This window comes from Sus scrofa, chromosome 13, assembly GCF_054392235.1.
Source record: "Sus scrofa isolate SSC_HxYL_T2T_F1_AM1 chromosome 13, Sscrofa_HxYL_maternal_Yorkshire_Landrace_v2.0, whole genome shotgun sequence".
NCBI lineage: Eukaryota > Metazoa > Chordata > Mammalia > Artiodactyla > Suidae > Sus > Sus scrofa.
This window is the reverse complement of record NC_139395.1, coordinates 89459363-89476395: the sequence shown is the minus strand read 5'-3', so window position 1 is coordinate 89476395 and position 17033 is coordinate 89459363.

Below are 17033 nucleotides of genomic sequence, written 5' to 3'. Positions count from 1 at the left end.
AATATGTCTATCAATAATTACCTTAAATATCAATTGACTGAATGCTACAATCAAAAGACAGAGTGTCAAACTGGATAAAAAAACAAGAGTCTCCAATATGCTGCCTACAAGAGACCCACCTTAGGGCAAAGGACACATGGGATTGAAAGTGAGGGGATGGAAAAAGATATTTCAAGCAAATGAAAACAAAAAGTGGGAGTCATAATACTCATATCAAACAAAATAGACTTTAAAACAAAGGCCGTAAAGAAAGATAAAGAAGGATACCATTTAGTAATAAAAGGATCCATTGAAGAAGAGGACATTACACTTATCAATTTATATGCACATAATATAGGAGCACCGAAACACATACAACAAATTAAGAGACACAAAAGGAGAAATTGATGGGAATACAATAAGAACAGGAGACCCTAACACCCTACTCACAATCAGTGGAGAGATCTAGACAGAAAATCAATAAGGCAACAGAGATCCTAAATGATGCAATAGAACAGTTAGACATAATTGATATTTTCAGGACAGTAAATAAATTTAAAAAAAAAACAGAATGTATATTCTTTTCCAGTGCACATGGAAAATTGTCTAGGATTGACCATATACTGGGGCATAAAACTAACCTCAACAAATTTAAGAATATAGAAATTATTTCAAGCATCTTCTCTGACCACAATGGCATGAAACTAGAAAACAACCACAGGAAAAAGAAATGAGAAAAAACTGACTACATGGAGATTAAAAAACAAGCTACTAAAAAACAAATGGGGGAGTTTCCATTGTGACTCAGCAGTAACAAACCTGACTAGTATCCATGAGCATGAGGGTTTGATCGCTGGCTTTGCTCAGTGAGTTAATGATCTGGCGTTGACATGAGCTGTGGTGTAGGTCAAAGAAGCAGCTCAGATCTGGCATTGCTGTGGCTGTGGTGTAGGCCATCAGCTACAGCTCCAATTCGACACCTAGCCTGGGAACTTCCATATGCCATGGGTGCAGTCCTAAAAAGACAAAACAAAAAACAAACAAAAAAACTCCTTGAGACAAACAGTAATGAAAACACAACCATACAAAATCTATGGGGTGCCACAAAACAGTTCTTAGAGGGAAGTCCATAGTGATAGAGGCCTTCCTCAGAAAACAAGAAAAATCTCAAAAATCAAAAACCTAACCTACCACCTAACAGAATTAGAAAAAGAAGAACAGACAAAACATAAAATTAGCAGAAGGAAAGAAATCATAAAAATATGAGGGGAAATAAATAAAACAGAGATTCAAAAAACAATAGAAAAAAAATAAAACCAAGAGCTAGTTTTTGCCTTTTTTTTTTTTTTTTTTTAGGTACTACACCTACAGCACATCAAAGTTCTCAGGCTAGGGGTCAGGTCAGAGTTGTAGCTGTCGACCTAGCTACAGCCACAGCAATTCAGGATCTGAGCCACATCTGTAATCTACACCACAGCTCATGGCAGCAATGTTGGACCCTTAACCCACTGAGCGAGGCCAGGGATTGAATTCATGTCCTCCTGATACTTGTTCCTTAGTGTTGAGCCACAATGAGAACTCCAAGAGCGAGTTTCTTTGAAAGGGTGAAAAAAATTGAGAGACCTCTGTCCAGACTCACCAAGAAGAGAGAGAGAACAAAATAAGAAATGAAAAAAGAGAAATCTCAACAGATACTGTGGAAATACAAAAAAATCATAATACTATGAACAATTATATGTCAACAAACTTGACAACCTAGAAGACATAGACAACTTTCTAGAAACTTACAGCCCACCATAAACTGAGTCAAGAAAAAATAGATCCTTGAACAGACCAATCACTAGAAATGAAATTGAATATGTAATTTAAAAAACTCCCTACAGGAGTTCCCCTTGTGGCTCAGCAGTAATGAACCCAACTAGTATCCATGAGGGTTTAGGTTTGATCCTTGACCCTGCTCAAGGGTTAAGGATCCGACGTTGCCATGACCTGTGGTGTAGGTGGAAGAAACAGCTCTGATCTGTCATTGCTGCGGCTGTGGCGCTGGCCAGCATTTGCAGCTCTAATTCAACCCCTAGCCTGGGAAATTCCAAATGCCATGGATGCAACCCCAAGGGCGGGGGGGGGGGGGACTCCCTATAAACAAAAGTCCAGGACCAGATGGCTTCACAGGCAAATTCTACCAAATATATAAAGAAGAGTTTATGGAGTTCCTGTTGTGGCTCAGTGGAAACAAATCTGACTAAAAATCATGAGGCTGCGGGTTCAATGCCTGGCCTTGCTCAGTGGGTTAAGGATCCAGCATTGCTGTGAGCTGTGGTGTAGGTCGCAAACATGGCTCAGATCTGGCATTGCTGTGGCTCTGGTGTAGGCTGGTGGCTACAGCTCCATCTGATTCAACCCCTAGCTTGGGAACCTCCAAAAGCCACAGGGAGGGCCCTAAAAAGCAAAAACAAAAAACAAAAAAAAAAAAAAAAAAAGGAGAAGAACTTATACCTGTCCTTCATAAATTCTTCCAAAAGATTTAAGAAGAAGGAACACTCCCAAAGACATTCTACGAAGATACTATCACCCTGATATCAAAACCAGCCAAAGGAATACCCATTGTGAATTAAATCAACAGTTTAAGAACCCAACAAGTATCCATGAGGATAGAGGTTTGGTCCTTGGCCTCACTCAGTGGTTTAAGGATCTGGTGTTGCTGTGAGCCATGTTGTGGTTTCACAGACCCAGCTTGGATCTGGCATTGCTGTGGCTGTGATGTAGGCCAGCAGCTGCAGCTCTGATTTTATGCCTAGCCTGGGAACTTCCATATGCCACATGTGCAGGCCTAAAAAAAGGCAAAAAAAAAAAAAAAAAAAAAAACCAAAGATATTACCAAAAAAGAAAATTATAGGCCGATATCTTTGATGAATATAGATGCAAAAATTCTCAACAAAGTTTTAGCAAACTGAATTGAATTAACACATAAAAAAGTTCATACACCATGACCAAGTGAGATTCATCCCAAGATCACAAGGATGGTTCAACATATGCCAATCAATCAATGTAATACAACACATTAACTAGAGAAAAGTAAAAAACCACATGATCATCTCAATGGGTGCAGAAAAAGCATTTGACAAAATCCAATATTCATTCATGACAAAAACTCTTGCCAAAGTGGGTATAGAAGGAACATATCTCAACATAATAAAAGCCATTTCTGACAAACCGACAGCCAATATAATACTCTATGGAGAAAAGCTGAAAGCCTTCCTGCTTAAATCTGGAACTAGACAAGGATGCCCAATCTCACCACTTTTATTCAACATAGTATTGGAAGTCCTAGCCATAGCAATCAGACCAAAAAAAAAAAAAAAAAGAAAGAAAGAAAAAGTATCTAAATTGGGATTGGAAGAGAAGAGGTAAAATTGTTACTATATGAAGATGACACGATATAGAAAACTCTAAGGACTACACAAAAAACTATTCAATCTAGAATACACACAAACAAGAAAGAAAGAAAAAAGAAATATTAAAAAATAATAACTTTTAAATTACACCTCCCACCAAAAAAAATCTAGGGATAAACCTGACCAAGGAGTTGAATGACTTCTACACTGGGAACTACAAAACACTAACCAAGGAAACTGAAGAAGATTCAAAGAAATGGAAAGATATTCCATGCTCCTGGATTGGAAAAATTACTATCATTAAAATGGCCATACTAGGGAGCTCCCATGGTGGCTCAGTGGTTAACGAATCCGACTAGGAACCATGACGTTGAGGGTTCGGTCCCTGCCCTTGCTCAGTGGGTTAAGGATCTGGCGTTGCCGTGAGCTGTGGTATAGGTCACAGACACGGCTCAGATCCCTCATGGCTATGGCTCTGGTGTAGGCCAGTGGCTACAGCTCCAATTTGAACCCTAGCCTGGGAACCTCCATATGCCGTGGGAGCCGCCCAAGAAATGGCAAAAAGACCAAAAAAAAAAAAAAAAATGGCCATACTATCCAAAGCTATCTATAGATTTAATGCAATACCTATCGAATTACCCATGACATTTTCCACAGAACTAGAACAAATAATCCAAAAGTTTATATGGAACTACAAAAGACCCAGAATTGTCAAAGAAATCCTGCAAAAAAAACAACAGAACAGGCAGCATAACTCTCCCAGACTTCAGACAATATTACAAAGCTACAGTAATCAAGACAGTGTGGTACTTACTGGTACAAAGACATATACAGACCAATGGAACAGAATAGAGAACTCAGAAACAAACCCAGGCACCTATGGTCAATTAATCTTCAAAAAAGGAAGCAAGAATATAAAATGAGAAAAAAACAGTCTCTTTGGCAAGTGGTGTTGGGAAAACTAGACAGCTGCATGTAAATCAGTGAAACTAGAACACAGCCTCACACATGCACAAAAATAAACTCAAAATGGCTTTAAGACTGAAACATAAGACAAGATACCATAAAATTCCTAGAAGGGAACATAGGCAAAATATTCTCTGACATCAACCATACAAATGTTTTCTTAGTCTGCCAAGGAGATAGAAACAAAAGCAAAAATAAACAAGTGCAACCTAATCAAACTTTTACGTTTTTGCACAGCAAAGAAACCACATACACATGAAAAACAACTTACAGAAAGAAAGAAAATATTTATAAATTATACAACTGATGACAAGGGCTTAATCTCTAAAATATAGAAACACGAGTTCCCATTGTGGTTCAGCAGTAACGAACCTGAATAGCATCCATGAGGATGTGACTTTGATCCTAGGCCTTGCTCAGTGGGTTAAGGATCCAGCATTGCAGTGAGCTGCAGTGTAGGGTGCATATGTGGCTCAGATCTGACGTTGCTATGGCATTGGCCAGCAGCTACAGCTCCAATTTGCCCCCTAGCCTGGGAACTTCCATAGGCCATGGGTGCAACCCAAAAAGACAAAATATAACTCAACAACAACAAAAAAACCAATCCAATTGAAAAATTGGCAGAAGACCTAAATAGACATTTCTCCAAAGAAGACGTACAGATGGCCAGTGGGCACATGCAAAGATATTCAACATTACTAATTATTAGGGAAATGCAAATCAAAACTGCAATGAAGTACCACCTTACACTGGTCAGAATGGCCATCATTGATAAGTCTACAAATAAATGTTAGAGAGGGTGTGGAGAAAAGGGAACCCTCCTACACTGTAGGTGGGAATGTAAATTGGTACAACCACTATGGAAAACAGCATGGAGATTCCACAGAAAACTAAAAAGAGAACTACCATAAGATTCATCGATCCCACTCCTGGGCATATATCCAGACAAAACTGCAATTCAAAAAGACACATGCACACATATGTTCATAGCAGCACTGTTCACAATAGCCAAGACATGGAACCAACCTAAATGTCCATTGACAGATATGTATTAAGATGCAGTACATATATACAATGGAATACTACTCAGGCATAAAAAGGATGAAATATTGCCATTTGCAGCAACATGGCTGGAACTAGAGATTATCACACTAACTGAATTAAGTCAGAAAGAGAAGGACAAGTACCAGATGATATCACTCATATAGGGAATCTAAAATATAGCACAGGAGTTCTCATTGTGGCACAATGGAAAGAAATCTGACTAGTACCCATGAGGATTCAGGTTTGATCTCTGGCCTCGCTCAGTGGGTAGGGGATATGGCATTGCTGTGAGCTATGGTGTAGATCGCTGATGTAGCTCGGAGGCCATGTTGCTGTGGCTGTGGTGTAGGCTGATAGCTGTAGGTCTGATTCGATCCCTGGCCTGGGAACTTCCATATGCCACTGGAGCAGCCCTGGAAAAAAAAAAAAAAAAGACACAAATTAACTTATCTACAAAACAGAAACAGACTCACAGACATGGAGAACAGACTTGTGTTTACCCAGGGGGAGGGGGAAGGAAGTGGGATGGACTGGGAGTGTGGGGTTAATAGATGCAAACTATTACGTTTAGAATGGATAAGCAATGAGGATGTACTGTATATAGCACAGGGAACTATATCGAATCTCCGGGGATAGACCATGATGGAAAATAGTATAAAATATATATCTATAAACAATATATATATGTATGTTTTTGTGTATATATGTGTATAACATATATATGTCACTTTGCTGTATAGCAGAAATTGGCACATTGTAAATCAATTATACTTTAATAAAAAATATAATAAAGGCAGCATCCCTTTCAAAGTTAAGGTTCAAATCTGTGAGGGGAGAGCATGGCTGCCCTGCAACATCCAACCTGCCCTGAGTGGAGGAACTTGCTGGGGGATAAAGGCTACAGGAACAGCAGGAGGGTGTGAGCCATGGCTGAACCGCAAGGGCTGCTGAGATGAACATCCCAATTCCACAAGCCAACCTGCCCAAAAGGTCCTGGAGAAAGTCATGGCCTCAGCTAACTCTAGTGTTCCTCCAGCGCCCTCTGTTGGCAAAGGGGAGATGTGTACCGGGTCCTGAGTTCCTTCCATTGCAATGTCGGGAAAAGGCGGCTTCAGAAGCTAAAAGCTATTACAACCGGGGCGCTACTCATTTATAGGAAGTGTAGGAAAGTAACCTGATGAATTCAGAATGTGGATAATTCTACAGGACAAATAAACAGAATGATGTTAGGAATAAAATGGGAAAATTACAGGAGCCTTGGCGTTCCCTTCGTGGTTCAGTGGAAACAAATCTGACTAGCATCCATGAGAATGCAGGATTGATCCCTGGCCTCACTCAGTGGGTTAAAGATCCGGCATTGCCATGAGCTGTGGTGTAGGTCACAGACATGGCTAGGATCTGGCATTGCTGTGGCTGTGGCACAGGCCAGTGATTACAGCTCCGATTCAACCCCTAGTCTGGGAACCTCCATATGCTATGGGTGCAGCCCTAAAAAGACCCCCCCAAAAAAAAAACACTACAGGAGCCTTAAAGACTAAAATGCAGTGGGTAACCTGGTCTGGATTCTGTTTCAAACAAACCAATTGTGAAGCACTATGAGAAATTAGAGTAATTTTAATACCAACACAATATTTGATATTAAAAAAAGGTTAGTTTTTAAGGTGTGGTAATAGTGTTAGGGTTAAGAATTTCTATCTGTAGGTGAAATATTTATGGATGAAATAGGTCTAGAATTAGCTTTAAATTAATCTTGAAAATGGCAAGTGTGTTCACAGGTGAAATAAAAGTGGCCATCAGACTAGTAATTGTTGAAGCTGGTTTGTGGGTTTGAGGGCATTTATTATACTATTCCCTGTACTAAGTATTTGAAATCCGTCATCATAAAACATCCTTAAAAGTAAAATCCCACAGCCAGAAAAAAATTTTTTAAAGGTCATATAACTTACCTCAGCCTTAGGAACTCTCTATTCTGCTGCTTTGAGAGGGAGACGGTAAGGAAACCAGCTTGTAGGCCTTTCACACTGACCTGGGGTGGGGATGCAGCAAAAGGCATCTTCAAGCCAAGAATGGGAGCAAAGCCTCATGGTTAAGGACGTGCAGGAGCCAAAACACCTGGGTGGAATCCTGGCTTCTTCATCACCTGCTCTGTGATTGAGATAAGCTTACCTAACTTTTCAGAACCTATTTTCCCATTCATCAGGGACTGCCAGGAATTAAATGAATACCATTTGTTACCTGTTGAGAAGAGTGCCTGGCCCAAGGTTAAATGTTACATGAGTAATTTTTAAAAACTCTTAATTAATGATTTGCCATGTAACACTCTTGAGAAGGAAGAAGGGAGTTCAGAAAAGGACACGGGAATATAATAGAAGCTGCATCCCGTTCTCACCCCCATTACACTAACACTATGCCACGGAGATTTGGGAGTCTCTGACATCCAAGTTTAATTCAGGTCCTAATGAAGGGCATCCATCTGAACTAAAACCAGAGAAAGTGAGGAAGAAAATTTCAATGGTCCCAGGGATAGGGATAGAGTAGGCACAGGTGGTTGTAGAAGTCCCAGTAGGGGATCACAGATAAAGAGGGACACCTGGGGGATGTGGGGAGACCACTGCAAGTTCAAGAAAGCCATCAGCACAAGGCAGGCTTGCTTGACTAGTGGAGGTACGAAAATTGCTTCAGGTCCTAGGGATGAGGCGTGCATTCAGATTCAGACCAAGGGCAAGAGTTTGAGGACCGCCCTTCTGCTGATTTGAATACACACCTTACTGGATACCAAGGAGGAGCTACTACTCCCAGAAAGGAAGAGGCGGGCCTTTCCAACCACCACGCCCCTTGGATGATAAGTCTGTAGCCCACCAGATCCTCCCCGGGCTGGGTTTCCCTGACTGCCCGATTGCATCTCTCACAAGCCTCCTATCCTAATAAATCTGTTTCTTGCCTATTACTTTGTCTCTTGCTGAATTCCTTATGTGCAGAGGCACAGAGAATCTGAACCTTACTGAGTCCAGACACAGGGTGAGTAATTCTAATTTAAAACTGTGGGTTCAAGTCCCAGCACGTGTGTTTAAGTCCCAATCTGTGTTCTGGCTAGGTTCAGCCCGTTAGTGCTGTCAGTTTCACCAGGAGTTTAAAGCCTGAGAGGATCCCTCTCAGTGCCCACACACCATTCAGAAGGATGATTCAGTGCAACGACATGACCCCTAGAAGTTAAGGGCTGGTGAGTGAAGTGAACCACCAGCCAGGCCTGTAGGCACTACGAGCATCCGAGGTCCCAGTGCCTGAGGAGGTAAGCCCCAGGATCTGCAACTGCTAAAGATAAAGTTGATCATGTTCATCTCATAGTCACCGGGGGAGCTACAGAATTCTAAAGAAACCCTTAAAAATCACAGGTGTTATCACTGGGCAACTTAACAGAAGGGCAAATTAAAAGTTAACAAGGAGGGAGTTTCCGTCCTGGCTCAGTGGTAACAAACTTGACTCTGATCCATGAGGATGTGCGTTCGATCCCTGGCCTTGCTCAGTGGGTTAATGATCTGGTGTTGCCATGAGCAACAGTGTAGTTTGCAGACACGGCTTGGATCTGGTGTGGCTGTGGCGTAGGCCAGCAGCTATAGCTCCGATTTGACCGCTAGCCTGGGAACTTCCATATGCCACAGAGGTGCCCCCCCCCCAAAAAAATAAACAAGGAGTCGTGCAAAGGAGATTAACACTTACGGTGAGTAAATTCTGGAATGGTCAGATTTACTGTCAAGATGCAAATCAAATTAAGAGGAGGGAAACAAGGTAACTACAATTATACTGATGGTGAGGTAGTTTTCTAGGAAATGACAGGAAATATTTAACCTGGTCTCTATATTGATAATTACTGAACTATAGAAAGTGTACCTAAATTTTTTTTAAAACTTGGAGTTTGGTTCCCTGGTGGCTTAGTGGTTAAAGGATCCAGCATTGCCACTGCTATGGCTCGGGTTGCAGCTGTGGCATGGGTCTGATCCCTGACCTGGGAACTTCTGCATGCCATGAGCTAGGCCAACTCCCCGCCCCTCTGCCAAAATCCAACAACTCTTTCCCCCACTTCAGTAACCATCTCCACCCATTTCACCATCTCCAAAAATACATTTAGAAATATGACAATCATTTCTGGGCTAAGAAATTGAAAAGATTTCCTACGAATTCCAGCTCTGTGACTGTTTTCCAACTGAGTCACAGATCGTTTGTCTCTCATTTTGACATAACCCAGTGATTCCCACACTTTGCCACACATTAGAACTAATTGGAGCATTAAAAACAAAAAATTCCTAAAAAAAAAAATTTTCCTATGTGCGGGCCACATCTCATACCAATAAAGTCAGACTGCCTGGGGGTGGGAGTGAGGTGTCAATATTTTAAAAAAGATCTCCAGGATGTTCCCAAATGCAAGACTGAGAACCGTGGACGTAACCCATAGAGTTGCCTCACTTCTTATGAAGAAAATCACTATAGGGTGAAAATTTCAGCTGCAGTCTTTTGAGGGATGATATGATGTCTGAACTTTGGAGCTGAAAATCAAGAACACATGCAGTTCCCTTCGTGGCTCAGCAGTTAACGATCCCGACTAGGATCCATGGGAATGCGGGTTTGATCCCTGACCTCACTCAGTGGGATAAGGATCCGGTGTTGCCGTGAGCTGTGGTGTAGGTTTCAGACGTGGCTTGGATCCTGCGTTGCTGTGGCTCTGGTGTAGGCTGGCTGCTACGGCTCCGATTAGACTCCTAGCCTGGGAACTTCCATATGCGAGTGCAGCCCTAAAAAGTGAAAAAATGAAAAAGAAAAAAAAAAAAAAGAAAATCAAGAACACAAAGTCTGTGTCCTGTGGTAATGTTGTGAGTTTCCATATGCTCACATCCAAAACTATCAATAGTGTGTTTTATGTATTTGCTTCCACACACAAATAAGATTAAAAAAATCAAAGTTTGAGTTTTCTGGGCAGGAGGGGGGGAGATAAACTTATACAACAGGAGGTAAGAGATGGTCTAGAAAATTATTGCCAGACACTCTGTCATAACACAGTAAGAAAAGGTAAAGTACTTTGGTTTTAAGTTGTAAAACCTCAGAGCTTGGGGTTTAAAAACTGCTCAGGTTTAAAGAAAAACAAACAAAACCCAAAATAACAATAGCAACAAAAATAAAAACAAATTTTTTTTTTGTCTTTTTGTCTTTTTTTGTTGTTGTTGTTGTTGTTATTGTTGCTATTTCTTGGGCCGCTCCCGCGGCATATGGAGGTTCCCAGGCTAGGGGTTGAATCGGAGCTGTAGCCACCGGCCTACGCCAGAGCCACAGCAACGCGGGATCCGAGCCGCGTCTGCAACGTACACCACAGCTCACGGCAACGCCGGATCGTTAACCCCCTGAGCAAGGGCAGGGATCGAACCCGCAACCTCATGGTTCCTAGTCGGATTCGTTAACCACTGCGCCACGACGGGAACTCCCAAAACAAATATTTTTAAAATATAAAGAAAAACAAAACCAGAGGTCCATGTTTCCTAATACGTCCCCACTGTAAAAATGTAGACCACCAACCTAAATATTTGCAATAAGTTTTTAAAGTCATTCTTTCTGTTGAATCTGCTACTTTTTAGGAAGACAGTAGCTGATACTAAAGTTGTCTGCTCAAGCCTATTACCAATGAAGAAAGACTACAGATGCTGCTTTTTTCATATTTACACACTATATTCCATCACATTTGTAGACAAAGGATCTTACCACTTCATAAGTTTTTTTACTGCATGCTCTGACTGGATCCTTGTAGGGTACAGTTGGGGGTGCTATTCAGTGGGGAGGATATTCACAGGTGAAGGAAGAGTTGACAAGTTCTCCTCATCTCCTCATTTATCCAGTTACTGTCTAAAATTTTAATTCAGAGAGTTCCCTGATGGCCTAGCAGTTAAGGACCTGGAGTTGTCACTGCTGTGGCACAGGTTGTTGCTGTGGCACGGATTCAATCCCTGGCCCAGAAAGAAACTTCTGCAGGCTGCAGGCATGGAAAAAAAAAAAATTCTGGTTCTCAGTTGGGCTATAATTTCAGACTTAAACTACCTTAATTATTATTTACATGCACATATATTCTAAATCCTTGATGTGGAGATAATCCCTCTCGTTTATTTTTAGAGAATGAAAACACTTAAAGCAGTTATTTATGTTCTTTGATTAATATATCCTTCATAATCTTCATTATCTTTATATCAAGCTCAAGAAGCAATTCATAACTTGCCTGCATTCTGCAAGCCCCATTGTGTCTTGTCACAGTAGCTGGGTGATGAATTAAAATCTTTATACACCTGCAGTTTCAGGGCACTAATGATTAGATTATCTGTGTGATTCTAAGGATTCGGGTTTGATCCCTGGCCTTACCCAGTGGGTTAAGGATCTAGCATTGCCGTGAGCCATGGTGTTGGTCGCAGATGCGGCTTGGATCCTGTGTTGCTGTGGCTGTGGTGTAGGCCAGTGGCTACAGCTCCAATTCAGCCCCTAGCCTGGGAACCTCCATATATGCCTCTGGTATGGCCCTAGAAAGACAAAAAGACTAAATAAATAAATAAAAATAAACCACAAAATGCTTAGAACAAGCATAAATCTTTGTGACTTTGGTTAGGTAATGATTTCTTATACTCAAAGCAGAAGCAACTAAAGAAAAGATAAATTGTGTTTCATCAAAGCTAAAAAGTTTTGTGCTTCAAAAGACACCATTAAACCAAGACCAAAGTATAATATGAAAACAAGCATGCATCCATGTTCATAGCAACATTATTTATAATAGCTAAGATATCGAAGCAACCTAAATATCCATCAACAGATGATAAAGATATCGTGTACACACACACACACACACACACACACACACACACACACAGTGGAGTATTACTCAGCCATTGAAAAGAATGAAATAACGCCATTTGCAGCAACATGGATGGAACTAGAGATGGTCATAGTACGCAAAGTCAGAAAGAAAAATACCATATGACATCACTTATATATGGAATCTAAAATACAACACAGGTGTTCCTGCTGTGGTGTAGTGGATTAAGAATCTGACCAAAGCAGCTCAGGTTTGCTGTGGAGGTGCAGGTTTTATCCCTGGTCTGGAGCAGTGGGTTAAAGGATCTGGTGATGCCACAGTTAAGGTGTAGGTCACAACTGTGGCTCGGATTCGATCCCTGGCCCAGGAACTTCCATATGCTGTGGGTGCAGCCATAAACAACAACAACAACAACACATGTGAACAGGTCTATGAAACAGAAACAGATCATGGACATGGAGAACAGACTGGTTGCCAAGGGGGAGAAAGGTGGAGGAGGGAAGGATTTGGAACCTGGGATTAGCAGATCCAAACATGTATATATAGAATGGCTAAACAACAAGTTCCTACTGGTATAGCACAGAGAACTATATTCAGTATCTTGTGATAAACCCAATGGAAAAGAATATGAAAAAGTACAGCAGAAATTAACACAACATTGTAAATCAACTATACTTCAATAAAAACCTTTTAAAAGACGCTATTAAGAAAGTAAAGGAGTTCCCGTCGTGGCGCAGTGGAAACGGCGCAGTGGAAATGAATCCAACTAGGAACCATGAGGTTGCGGGTTCGATCCCTGGCCTTGCTCAGTGGGTTAACGATCTGGAGTTGCCGTGAGCTGTGGTGAAGGTTGCAGACGCAGCTTGGATCTAGTGTTGCTGTGGTTGTGGCTAGGCTGGCAGCTGTAGCTCCAATTAGACCCCTAGCCTGGGAACCTCCAAATGCTGCAGGTGCAGCCCTAAAAAAGACAAAAAGGCAAAAAAAAAAAGAAAGTGAAGATGGGGGAAAATATTTGCAAATCATATATCCAGTGAGGGACTAGTATAGAGAAATCTTATAACTCAATAGTATAAAGACAAATAATTCAATTTAAAAATTAGCAAAGGATTTAAGTAAATGAATTTTTCCGAAGATATGCAAGGAGCCAATAAGTACATACATAGACATTCAACATCATTAATCATTACCAAAATACAAATCAAAACTGTGAGATGCACTTCATGCCAACTAGGACATCTAGAATTAAAGAGGCAGGTAACAAGTAATTATGAAGATATAGAGAAATCAAAATCCTCAGACATTTCACAGCTATTTTGGAAAAGAGTTGCAATTACTCAAAAAGTTACCATGTGACCCTCCTAACTATATAAAGAGAACTGACAAACATGTTGACACAAAAACTTGTACATGGAAGTTCATACCAGCATTATTCATAACAAGGACAAATGTTCATCAAATGATGAATGGGTAAATAAAATATGGTGTATACATACAATTAAGTACAGTCTGGCAATAAAAAGAAATGAAGTACTGATATGAATGAATCTCAAGAGCAGGCCAAATGAAGGAAGCCAGTCAAAAAAAGAGCACATATTATATTGTCCTACTTGTATGAAATGTCCAGAATAAAGAAATCTATGGAGGAAAAAGAACAGTTGTTGCCTGGGGCTAGGGATTTGAAGGGAAGTGGGAAGGGACTGCGCATGGGTGTGGGATTTCTTTTGGTGATAATGAAAACATTCCAGAACTGAAAATAGTGACAGTTGCATAATTTTTGAGAATATATTGAAAACTACTTAATTGTACACTTTTTCCCCCCTTTGGCTGTACCTGTGACATGTGGACATTCAGGAGCCAGGGACGGACCCTGTGCAGTGGTAGTAACCAGAGCCACAGCAGTAGCAATGCTAGATCCTTAACCCACTGAGCTACCAGGGAACTCCTAATTGTATACTTTAAAAGGGTGACTTTCATCTCAAAAAAAAAAAAAAAAAGGTTGGTAAAAAAACAAACGACTATGAGGAACTTAGAAAAGAGTGATAGGAAGTGTGAGTTATTATGTGTGTTCTATTTTAAATAGGACTGTTGAAAAAAGGCTCAATCAAGTCAAAACATGACCAAATAGTAAATTGTAATCATTAGCAGCTGGTGGTAGTCATTCTGGGGAGCTCAGTCTATCATGAGGACACTGGTGTTGGCACATGCCATTTTGGAGTCCTCCCTCTGGCTTATGAGTGCCAGGACCCCGCCCCACCTACCAGCTGGTCTGCACCAGTCTCACTCCCCCCAAGCCAAACAGCTATGTGCATAGGGATACAGCCTTACCTACCAGGGGGCCACAGCAGTGGCTGCGGGTCCCCTTGCAGCCCCCCCAGGTCCTGGGACCTGGCCCCCAACACCAGAGAACTCAAAAGCAGGCTCAACGTACCAGTGGGTCAGCACTAGCCATAGGACCCCCCAAGGTTCCTAAGCTAGCCATGTCAAGACCAAGCCCCAACCACCAGCAGGCTGATACCAGCTCTAGAACCCTGAATCCCAGCAGCCAGAGACCCCAGGAACCAGAACCAGCTGTGCCCACCAGTAGGCCAGCACTAGCCCTGGACCTGGCCTCACTCACCAGTGGGTAGACAACAGCTGTGGGACACCTGGTCCATTACTGGGCAAGCAACCATCCCAGGACCTGGTTGTCTCACCAGTAGGCTGGCACTAGTCCCTAAAGCTTCCCTGAAGCCAGCTGCCCATGAACCAGCCCTGCCCATCAATGAACCAGGGTTCGGTCATGCCTACCAGCATGCCCACAGTGGTCTGCTCCACCATATCAGAAGAAGCTAGAAGTTCATAGAGAGGGCACCTCTAGATCATATAGATCAGAAGACAGTGTGCTGCTGGGATATGAAGGACTTCTACATAAAGCCACTTTCCCAAGAGACATAACTAACCTAATAGAAATAAAAATGGCAAGTAAGGCAAAATGAGGAAATAGCGAAACATGTTCCAAACGAAGGAATAGGATAAAACCCCAGAAGAAGGGCTAAATGGTGATAAACAATCTACCCAGTAAAGAGTTCAAGACACTAATCATAAAGGTGCTCAGTGGACCCAGAAGAACCGATGATCACAGAGGAAGTTTAATGAAGAAAATATAAAGAAGGCTCAAACAGAGCTGATGAATACAATAACTGAAAAAAAAAATGCAGTAGAAAGAATCAACAGGGAGTTCCCATCACGGCTCAGCAGTTAACGAACCCGACTAGCATCCATGAGGATGCAGGTTCGATCCTTGTCCTTGCTCAGTGGGTTAAGGGTGCAGTGTTGCCATGAGCTGTGGTGTAGGTCACAGACGCGGCTCACATCCTGCGTTGCTATGGTGTAGGCTGGCAGTTACAGCTCCAATTCGACCCCGAGCCTGGAAATTCCACATGCTGCAGGCGAGGCCCTAAAATGCAAAAAAAAAAAAAAAAAAAAAAAAGAACAGGAGATTGTCCTCTGCTCTGATATATAGATATAGATCAATGAAAAATAGCCCAGAAACAAATCCACACTTATACTATCAATTAATCTCTGATAAAAGACAAACAATGGGAAAATGACCCTTTTAATGAATGAATTGGGAAACTGAACAGTTAAATGGCTCAAACTGGAATACTTCCCCACACCATATACAAAAATAAACTAAAAATGGCTTAAAAGACTTAAATGTAAGACCTGGAACCATAAAATTTCAAGAAAAAAACAAAACAAAACAAAAACAATGGCAGTATGCCCTTTACCACTGTTCATTTATATATATATGTGTTTATGTATAGATACACACACACACACACACACACACACACACACACACACACACAGATATCTGCTGTCTCCTCAGGCAAGAGAAAGCAAAGCAAAAACAAATAGGACCTCAACCTGAAAAGTGTTTACATAGTGAAGGGAACTACCAACAAAATGAAAAGGCCACCTATTGAAAGGGAGAAGATATTACGATGGACATAATAAGTGGTAACAAAAATGACTCATCAAAAACACCCAAACAATCTGATTTAAAAACGGATAGAGCATCTAAGACACTTTTCAGAAGCCATACGCATGGCCAACAGATAAAAGGGTGCTCAATATTGCTATCATCAGGGAAATGCAAACCAAAACGAAAATACCACCTCATACCTGTCAGAATAGCTACTATCAAAGACTACAAATAAGTGTTGTCACGCTCATGCACTGTTGGTGGGAATGTAAATTGGTGCAGCCACTACGGAAAATAGTATGGTGATTCTTCATAGAATCTACAAATTCCACTCCTGGGTATTTATCTGAGGAAAACAAAATCACTAATTTGAAGATATGTATATCACTATGTCCAACGCAGCATTATTCACCACAGTGAAGACATGGAAGGAACCCACGTGTGCATCAATAGACAGACTGACACTGCTGTGGCTTAGGTCACTGCTGTGGTGCAGGTTTGATCCCTGGCCAGGGATCTTCTGCATGCCACAGGTGCAGTCCCCTCCCTACGAAAAGAAAAAAAAGTTACATAGGTAAAATGGAATACCACTCAGCCACCAAGAATGAAAATTTGCCACTTGCCGCATGGATGGACTTGGGAGGGTATTATGCATAGTGAAGTAAGTCAAATAATGTATGACTTCATTTTTATGTGGAATTTAAAAAAACAAAACAAAACAAAACAACATAACAGAAACAGTCACAGAAACAGAACATGGTTGCCAAAGGGGGTTGAGTGAAATAGATGAAGATTAACAGGTACATACTTCCAGGTACAAAATAAATGAGTCATAGGTATAAAA